Genomic DNA, 9,730 nt, shown 5'->3' on the forward strand with positions numbered 1-9,730 from the left:
CCCACCTCCAGTGCCAGGCCGTGGTCCGCAGACTGGGATCCTCCTCGTCGCCATCGTCATCATCATCATCATCATAGCTAATACGTAAATAGCGCTTCCTATGTGGCAAGCACTATGCTGCTTTATATTTATCTATCTAGACAGATAGATAGATAGATCACCTCATTTAATTCGCACACCAGACCTAAGAAATAGGTACTAATCATCTCCATTTTCCTCATCTGAAGCACAGAGAGGTAAGAAAACTTACCCAAGATCACACACCTACTAAGTGGCAGAGTCTGGATCGAATCTAGGCAGCCTGGGCCCAGAGTCCATCTTCTGAACCATTCAAAACTAAGCATGAAGTGAAATAACCTGATGGTTGGGGATTGCTTTAATCCTACAGAACATCTGAGTGTCAAAGCGGAAAGAACTTAGGTGCCTGGGTCCCCACACTGCCAGCCTGGAACATTTCACCCTTGGCGTATTTTGTGCGAATAAACTTCTTTTTTATTTGAGTCATATTTTGAAGTCTCTTTGTTACAGCGACTTAGCTCATATCCTAAAACGAGGGCATCAGAATCCCCTGGAGGGCTCATTAAAAGACAGATTGCGGGGCTGGCCCCGTGGCCAAGTGGTTAAGTTCGCGCGCTCCGCTGCAGGCGGCCCAGTGTTTCGTTGGTTCGAATCCTGGGCGCGGACATGGCACTGCTCATGAAACCACGCTGAGGCAGCATCCCACATGCCACAACTAGAAGGACCCACAACGAAGAATATACAACTATGTACCGGGGGGCTTTGGGGAGAAAAAGGAAAAATAAAATCTTTTTTTTAAAAAAAAAAAAGAAGAAGACAGATTGCTGAGCGCCCCTCCCAGTAAGTCTGCAGTAGGAACTGAGCATTTGTACTTCAGATAAGTTCCCAGGGGCTGCTGCTGCTGCTGCCGATCCAGGAGCCACACTCTGAGAACCATTGCCCAAAATAACGCAGGTCCTTACGTGTGCTGTTTTGTGTGCCCAACACTCACTCTCTCTCTTTGGGAGAACTGTCTCCATGCAGCTGAGCCCCCCAGAAGACTCCAGGATTGGCCAATGAGTGAATCCCTTCTGCCTGGCCTTTGTAATTGGTTCAGGGAGGGGCGTGTCCCTGAAGCTGGACCAATGAGAGCCAGCCCTGGGACTAAGGCTGGACTGTTGGGGCCCCGCCTCCTAGGCTAGCTGTGCTGGAGGGGCATAGGCCTGGAACACTGGGGGCTTCCACGGGGGAGGAGCTGGTCTGAAAACAAAGCCAACACAGGGGGAAGCAGGGCTGGGAGATCAACAGAGAGACGGTACCTGACATACGTCATCTGTGCCTCTGGGTCCAGCCAATCCCTAAATTCATCAACTCTATCAGCAAATTCCGTCAACTCTACCTATGAAAAGTGGCCATCTCATATTGGAGGAAAAGCGACGCTATAAATTAGAACATCACTGAGTCAATGACAAAACTGGACGACAATAAGTAGATTAGGAAAATTTTGTGTATTAACGTTAAATTTACTAAAGTTAGTTATTGTACTGTGGCTATGTAAGAGAATATCCCTATTCTTAGGAAATACACACTGAAGTATTTAGGAGTGAAGGGTCATGGTGTATGCAACTTAACCTCAAATGGTGCAGAAAGAAACCCACAAAACCACATGCTAGAGAGACAGAGCAAACAATAAAGTGAATAGAGCAACAATGTTAACATCAGTGAACGAGTAAAAAGTATATGAGTGTTCTTTGTACTGTTCCTAGTCTTGCAACTCCTTTGTAAATTTGTAATTATCTCCAAATAAAAAGTGAAAAAATATGTTTTAAAATGAGAGATCCGAAATCGTGGACAGCAACATAATATAAATAGCCCTGGGAGATAAAGATAAGGGACTCTGTGATCCCGGTAGTGTTTGGTACAACGATGCGACTCTTGATGAAACTTCAGACCTGAGTTTTCAAAGTGTGCATGGAGGGGCCGGCCCGCTGGTACAGTAGTTAAGTTTGCGCGCTCCGCTCTGGCAGCTGGGGGTTCGCGGGTTCAGATCTGGGTCTCCGACCTACACACCGCTCACCAAGCCATGCTATGGTGGTGTCCCACATACAAAATAGGGGAAGATTGGCCCAGATGTTAGCTCAGGGCCAATCTTCCTCACCAAAAAAAAAGTGTGCATGGTAAAATTCCAAGGATCACTATTAATGGAATAGAAATGGTGCACTCATTCCAAACTAGCAGAGGGATTGAGAAAACATAAAACCAAACCAAAGAAAAAATGTAGCCATTTCAAAGATGCCTAAATGAGAGCGGAAGAGAAGTTTAGAAAAAAGGGGACAAGAGAGTCACAGAGTAAGACAGCAGATGTAGATAAAATATATCACTAATCACATAGTCAAAAGGTGTGTTCTGAGTCTCCACACTTCTTGCTGCCTCGCCTGCTTCCACCCAGGTCTCACCCTTCTCGCTGGGCTTCCTGTCCACTGCTGCCCCCGGGGGTCTCTTTCCTCAGCATAGAGGGACTCTGGACACCCAAGTCCTCGTAAGACTCTGCACCATCTGCTTCTTGTTCCCCCTCTGACCTTGTGTCTGCCCGCCCCTCCCTGCCCCCATGACCTGGCTCGCTCCTCTCCAGCCACATGGATCTCCTTGTTGTTGCTCTAAAATACCAGACATGTTCTCACCTCAGGACCTTTGCACTGGCTGTGCCCTTTGCCTGGGGGACTCTTTCCACTTGGCTCACCGCCCACCACCAACAGAGAATGGATAAATAAACCGGGTACACTCACACAGCCGAATCACACGGCTCCATGCAGATAACCCATAAGGACACACGTTTACAAAAACAAATCTCGCCCTCTGTGGAGGGAAAAAGCCAGACGCTAAAGATGACATATGCTCTGATTCCACTTACATACAATTCAAGACAGGAAGTCTGTGCAATCGGAAGTCAGAATGATGGCGACCTTGAGGGGAGAGAAGATGGATTGAAAGCAGCCGCAGAGAGCTTCTGAGAGGCTGGAAACATTTCTTGGTCTGGGCGCTGGCGACACATGTGTGTTCAGTTGGTGAAAATTCACCCCGGGGTACACTTACGGTTTGTAGCGTTTTGCATGTGTGCCTACTTCAATAAACAGTTAAAACAACAACAACAACAACAAAAAGACACGAAATGAACCTTCCTGTCCCCAGCTTAAGAAACAGGGCATTTGTGGCTGGCCCAATGGTGTAATGGTTAAGTTCGCACACTCTGCTTTGGTGGCCAGGGGTTGGTGGGTTCAGATCCTGGGTGCGGACCTACGCATGGCTCATCCAGCCATGCTGTGGCAGCATCCCACATAGAAGAACTAGGAGGACTTACAACTGGGGTATACAACTAGGTCTTGGGGCTTTGGGGAGAAAAAGAAAACAAAGAAGAGGAGTGGCAACAGATGTTAGCTCAGGGCCAATCTTCCTCACCAAAAAAAAACAAAAAACAAAAAACAAAACAAACCCTGTTCCTGTAACTTTAAAAAAAAAAAGAAGGAAAGAAACAAGGCATTCCCAGCCCTCAGGCCACTCTCTCCCCTCACAATGAGCTTTTGTAACCTGAGTTCCTTTCCCCAGTTTAACCAGCAGAGCGGGAGCAGTGGGCTCTGAGCGAGTTGGGAGTGGGGAGGCGGGCCACTGACAGACGGACTTCCCGACGGAGCCAGGGCAGGGGGAGGTGATGTTTCTGCGATGCTCTTGCCCTAAATTCTGAGGGAGGGTGGGGGGAGCTTTGCAGGGCGCCCCCAAGTATTCAGGGCCCAGCGAGCCCTCTTGCAAAGCAGCCTCGGAAACGCAACCTGCTGGCGTGCTGCTCCTGCACCGTCTCTCTCCCTGTCTCTCTGTCTCTGCGACTCTCTCCCTCCCTCCCTCCCACCTCTCTCTCCTCAAGGAGAAAAAACTCGCAGTTATTTACATAAAGGTTTATTACATCAGATTTTAACCAAAGGATCCAAATTCAAACTTTCAATCTTTCAATAAACTTTGAATAAATAGTAGTGCTTTTTTTTTTTTTTACTTTGTACTGTAATATTTATTTTTTAATTCTTTTTTGCTGGCATGAATTTATATAGATGAGGCTCAAGACAAGAAAATGTTCCCCGCCTGCATTTCTTTTCTGGCCATTAGTACTGTTCGCTTCCTTTCCTGATGTTACTGGAAATAATTGTGTCATACAGGGAATGGAGGTGCCTGGCAGGGCTCTGTGACATCCCGAGGGATACGGGAGCGCATGGCGAGATTTAGGAAGTCCCCTTAGATGGCTGAGGGGGCTGGGTCCCAGAGGACGCATGGCAGGGCTAAAGGCCAGGCAGGGACCCAGGTGGGACAGACCCTGGGGACTCTGGGCTGGGGAGGGGGTGAATTCCAGTGGCAATGGAGGTAGAAACCACAGAACTTGGTGCCCTGTTGGCTGAAGGGGAGGGAGGGGACAAGGAGCCCTGGCTGCTGTGTTAGGCCTGGTGCCTGGACAAGCAGATGACTCAGCCTGGGGGCTGTAAAGAAAGAAGGATGGGCAGGTCAGACGAACCGTGGCTGTGACTGGGAGCATCCTGGGTCCCCTTCCTAACGCCATAGGCCCTCACCACCCAGCTGACAGATGAGGAAACTGAGGCTCAGAGAGAAGAAGGCCCCAAGCTGGAGAGCGGGACTGGAGCCCAGGTCTTCTGCCTAACCCTGTGCTTTGAAATCTTTTTTTGTGAGTAAGACTGTCCCTGAGCTAACGTCTGTGCCAGTCTTCCTCTATTTTGTATGTGGGACGCTGCCACAGCATGGTCAGTGGTGTAGGTCCATGCTTTGGATCCAAACCCACAAACCCTGGGCCACTGAAGCGGAGTGCCTGAACTTAACCACTATGCCACTGGGCTGGCCCTGTGCTTTGAAATCTTGAGTAACTTTGGGGGCTGGCCCCACGGCTGAGTGGTTAAGTTCTCGTGCTCCGCTTCAATGGCCCAGGGTTCACTGGTTCAGATCCTGGGCGTGGACCTACACACAGCTCATCAAACCATGCTGTGGCAGCATCCCACATGGAAGAACTAGAATGACTTACAACTGGGTTATACAACTAGGTACTGGGGCTTTGAGGAGGGAAAAAAAAAAAAAGAAAACAAAGAGGAAGACTGGCAACAGATGTTAGCTCAGGGCCAATCTTCCTCGCCAAAAAAAAAAAAAAAAGCGCATATCTTAAGTAACTTCAGGGCTTAAACTGCCTCTGAGTATTGCTTTTTCTCCCACTAGAAAAATAAATACAGATATATAAAAACCAATTACACTGAACTACAAAGCCTGAGGGAGTTTTTGAAGCGATAAACTGCCATGAATTCTGCCTGTGGTGGTGGTTACACAACTCTGTGCATTTGTCAAAACTCATGGAGCTCACAGTGCACACACACACCCATGGCTTTCACTGTTTGTAAATAAGAATATTAATAAACCAAAAACAAATACGATGAATGTACTTCGTCTGGATCCCAATTCAATCAGAACAACTGTAAAAAGATGTTTTTGAGACAGTTGAGGCAAATTTGAATACGGACTGGATATTAGATGATATTAAGGAATTTGTTAATTATGTTCAATGTGATAAAGCATTGTAGTTATGTAAGGAAGTGCATCCCCCACCTTTTTTGAGATGCTCCTTGTAGTACTGAAGAAGGAACATCCCTTGTATATATTTTTTAACTATTCAAAAAAAATGGGGAGGGGAAGAAGATGAAATGGCAAAATGTTGATGGTTCATAAAGCTGTGTGATGGGCCCACGGGGGTCCACTCTGCCTTTTGTATCTGTTTGGAGATGTTTATGATCTAAGTTAAAATTTTGGAAGATGAAATTAAAAAAGAAGAGTTTGTTGTTCCTTAAGCACAATTTGGAAAATACAGAAAACTAGAAAGACACAGAGACCTCTCCTTCTGCCGGCCCCACATCACAGCGGTAGTTAACATTTTGATGCATTTCCATTCAGCCTTTTCTATTTTATTTGGGCTTTTAAAAGTGTGTGTGCGTGAGTGTGTGTGTGTGTGAGTGTGTGTGTCTTACATAACTGTGTGAGCAAATTGTTTATACAGTCCTGCTTTTTCCCTTCTTAAAACGTAAGCTGTTCCCCTGTTAAAACATCTTTGTGTAAACACAATCTCTAATGTTTGCACGATGTTTACTCAACCGGGCAGTGTTGCCAGACATTGAAGCTGTTTCCAGTTTCCTCCCATTATAAATAATGTCGCGATGCACATCCTTGAGCGTCCCAGAGGCAGGATTCCTGGGCCAAAGGGTGCGGATCTTTTGGCAGCTCACGCTCAAAATCTCCGTAGTTTCTGCCTGACTCGCAGCTGAAATGACCTCATTCGATTAAAGTGACATTTCACTGCTATTTGTTATTTCCTAAAGGTTTGATTCATGAGAGCATGCCTTTTTTTTTTCCCCCAGTTGCAGGAAACAGAAATCCATTCACACTAGCCCATGTCAAATCCCGGTTGTATCACTCCATAAGGAAAGCTAATATTCTGCTTGGACAATCTATCTTGCTATGGAGATTGTTGAGATACTAAAAGGTTTCTGTACTGGCTGGTAGGTTATGCTGCCTCGAGGCCGGCAAACGTCCCTCATCATGACCACTCCAGCTGCCCTGGTGCCTCCCCCAGGACTTTCCACAATGCAAGAAAAGTGTTCATGTCGGGCGCAGGCATGAACCATTCTGATTGCTCAGCGCCCCAAGTACTGGTTGTTAAATATTTTTGCTAGTCTCCGATGCAAGTAACAGAAAAGCTGACTCAAACGGCCTAAACTGTAAAGGGAATTTGTAACTGGAAAATCCACACTAGCTGGCTTCAACTAAAGTTGACACCACAGCTCAGCAACGTCATCGAGGACTCCGTTTCTTTTCACCCCTCTGTCCCATCTTCTCCAGTGGCAGCTCCCAAGACGGCTGTGAGCAGCCTTGCGGCCCCATGGAGCTGTATTCACATCCCGCAGGTAAAGGTGAGCAGCTGGGTCTCACATCTCTCGGTCAAAGTAATGAGGCTGATTCTGATTGGCTAGCTGAGGTCACATGCCCAAGCCAGAGCCAATCACTGTGGCCTTGGTGGGGGGTGGACCCGGATGCCCTGATTGGCTGAGCCAAGTCACATGTTCCTCCCTGCTCACGTGAGCGGTTAACGCCAGCTGCTGAAACCCCGACCAGGGTTCAAATTTCCATTTTTAGCCAATTCCTGCTGTCTTCGCTTCCGTGATTCCCATCTGTGAAACGGAGATAATAACGACGCTCGCCTCCCAGGGTGATGTGAGGAATAAATGAGTTGGTTAATGCCACTTAGAATGGGTCTCCTAGACAGAAAGCACCTAAAGGTTAGCTCCTGTTAGTGTCATTCTATGATCATTCTCAGCTCTCCAGGCTGCAGTGCTCTGCAAGCCCCTTATTCCTGCTCTCCACCCTCTTTCTAGTTACTATTGCTGAGTAACAACTCGCTCCAAAACACAGTGGCTTCAAACAACAACCGTCAGCCTATTCTCTCTCATCACATCTGTGCTCAGATTTTGGGGAAGGGTACAGCCGGGCGGTTCTGGCCTGGGATCTCATACGGTGCAATCAGCTGGTGGCTGAAGCTGGGACAGTGGAGCAGCTAGGGGTCCGGTGGACATCTCTGTCTCTCCTGTAGGCTCAGGCCTTCTTCATGGGGCCTCTCCGCGTGGGCTGGTTTGGGCCTCTTCCAATCATGGTGGCCTCAGGGCAGTCAGGCCTCTTGCATGGCAGCTCTGGCCTCCAGCGCCAGTGTTTCCCAAAGGGGGCAGAGGCGACCTCACCTCTTCTGATCTAGCCTAGGGAATCATCCAACATCACTTCGGCCACATACTACTGGTCACAAGCATCTCGCAAGCTTGCCCGGATCCAAAGAGAGGGGCACACAAACCCCACTTTGCAATGGGAGGCGGGGTTCAAGGTTCTAGAAAAATATGTGGATGGGAAACGTCAACTTTAAAGCAAAGTCGCCCGTTATTTTACCTCAAAATGAGTTTATTCGTGAATAGCCAAAAGAATCACAATTGGGGCTCTGCATGCTATGTCGAACCATAGTCAAAGCCAGAAAACAAAGGAGGGGAGCTGCGTTTATACAGAAAAAGGGGGAGTAGGGAGGGGCTGTTCTGAAGGAAAATCCGTTGGGGGGAAAAGTAACAGTTCTGGGCGGCCTCGGCTCCTCATTGGCTGGGCTGCGGTGTTTCTCATTGGCTGAGCTGCGGTGTTTCTCATTGTCTGGGCTGCGGTGTTTCTCATTGTCTGGTTTCTCATTGGCTGAGCTGCAGTGTTTCTCATTGTCTGGGCTGTGGTGTTTCTCATTGCCTGGGCTGTGGTGTTTCTCATTGGCTGGGCTGCGGTGTTTCTCATTGGCTGGGCTGCGGTGTTTCTCATTGGCTGGGCTGTGGTGTTTCTCATTGGCTGGGCTGTGGTGTTTCTCATTGGCTGGGCTGTGGTGTTTCTCATTGGCTGGGCTGCGGTGTTTCTCATTGGCTGAGCTGCGGTGTTTCTCATTGGCTGGGCTGTTGCTGGGTGGGGAGAGAAATCTTCCTTCAGTGAAAAGTGGTTTTACGGCCTGTGGAAGATGCAAGGGTAAATCTTTTCCTATTTGGTGTAATCGGTGATGTGTGATAGGGCGTGAGAGCTCCCTCTCCAGGCCTTCCCGACTCCAATTTAGTTAAGGTTTCTTTTATTAATTTCCACAGAAACGTTTCTGCAGCCGTCTTTGGAAATTACTGCCTGTCTCTCTGGGACTAACTTAAGACCTACCCCTGTACAGTCAGTGCCCAATACCATCCGCCGGGGGCACAGCCTCCAAGTCCCAATTCTACGTGGAAATAGTTTATGGAGACGTCTCAATTCCTTGGGATGGAAAACAGGATCGTTTTTTGCTTTTTAGTAACTGCGCCCACCTGCTATCTATGTGAATTTCCTTTTTCCCCCGCTGGTTAAAGGCTACGGGGAATCTTAATGACAGTTTCACCAGATTCTCTAAGGTTTCTGTCATTTTCATTTATTTTTAAACAGTGTTGGATACTAGATCCTTTTATGGAGTGATTGCTCCTGTTTGCTAGGTGTGATAACGGTATTGTGGTTCTGTAAGAGGAATGGCCTCATTCTTAGTGGATACACGTTGGCGTATTTAGAAGCCAAGACTCAGAATGACTCAGCAAATATTCTCGTGTGCGAGCAGGTGTGGGTATTCAGAGAGAGAGAAAACGAACAGCATGAAATGTCAACAACTGCTGATTCTAGGTGGAGGGTCTGTGGAGGGTAATTGCACTGTTCTTTCAACTTTCCCATAGATTTAAATTTTTTTCATAACAAATATTTGAGATGTCACCTTAAAAAGGAAATTTGCCTGTTATTTGATCTGAAAATGAGTTTATTCGGGAATAAACAAAAGAAGTGCAATTCAGGATGTGCATGCTATGGCAAATCACAGGCAAATCTGGAAAAGAAAGGCCGGGAGCGCTTGTGTAGAGAAAAAGGGAGCATAGGGAGGGGCTGTTCTGAAGGAAAATCCACTGGGGGGAGCTAACAGCTCAGGGCTTCGGGGCCTCTCATTGGCAGGGCTGTCGCCCGGGTGGGGAGGGAAATCTTCCTTCAGTAGTAAAGCAGCTTTACTTTTGGTCCAAGATGCAAGTGTCTGCCTCTTTCTGTTTGGTGTTATTGACCACGTGTGACAGGATGTAACAGCTCC

The sequence above is a fragment of the Equus caballus genome, chromosome 10 (assembly GCF_041296265.1).
Source record: "Equus caballus isolate H_3958 breed thoroughbred chromosome 10, TB-T2T, whole genome shotgun sequence".
Lineage (NCBI taxonomy): Eukaryota > Metazoa > Chordata > Mammalia > Perissodactyla > Equidae > Equus > Equus caballus.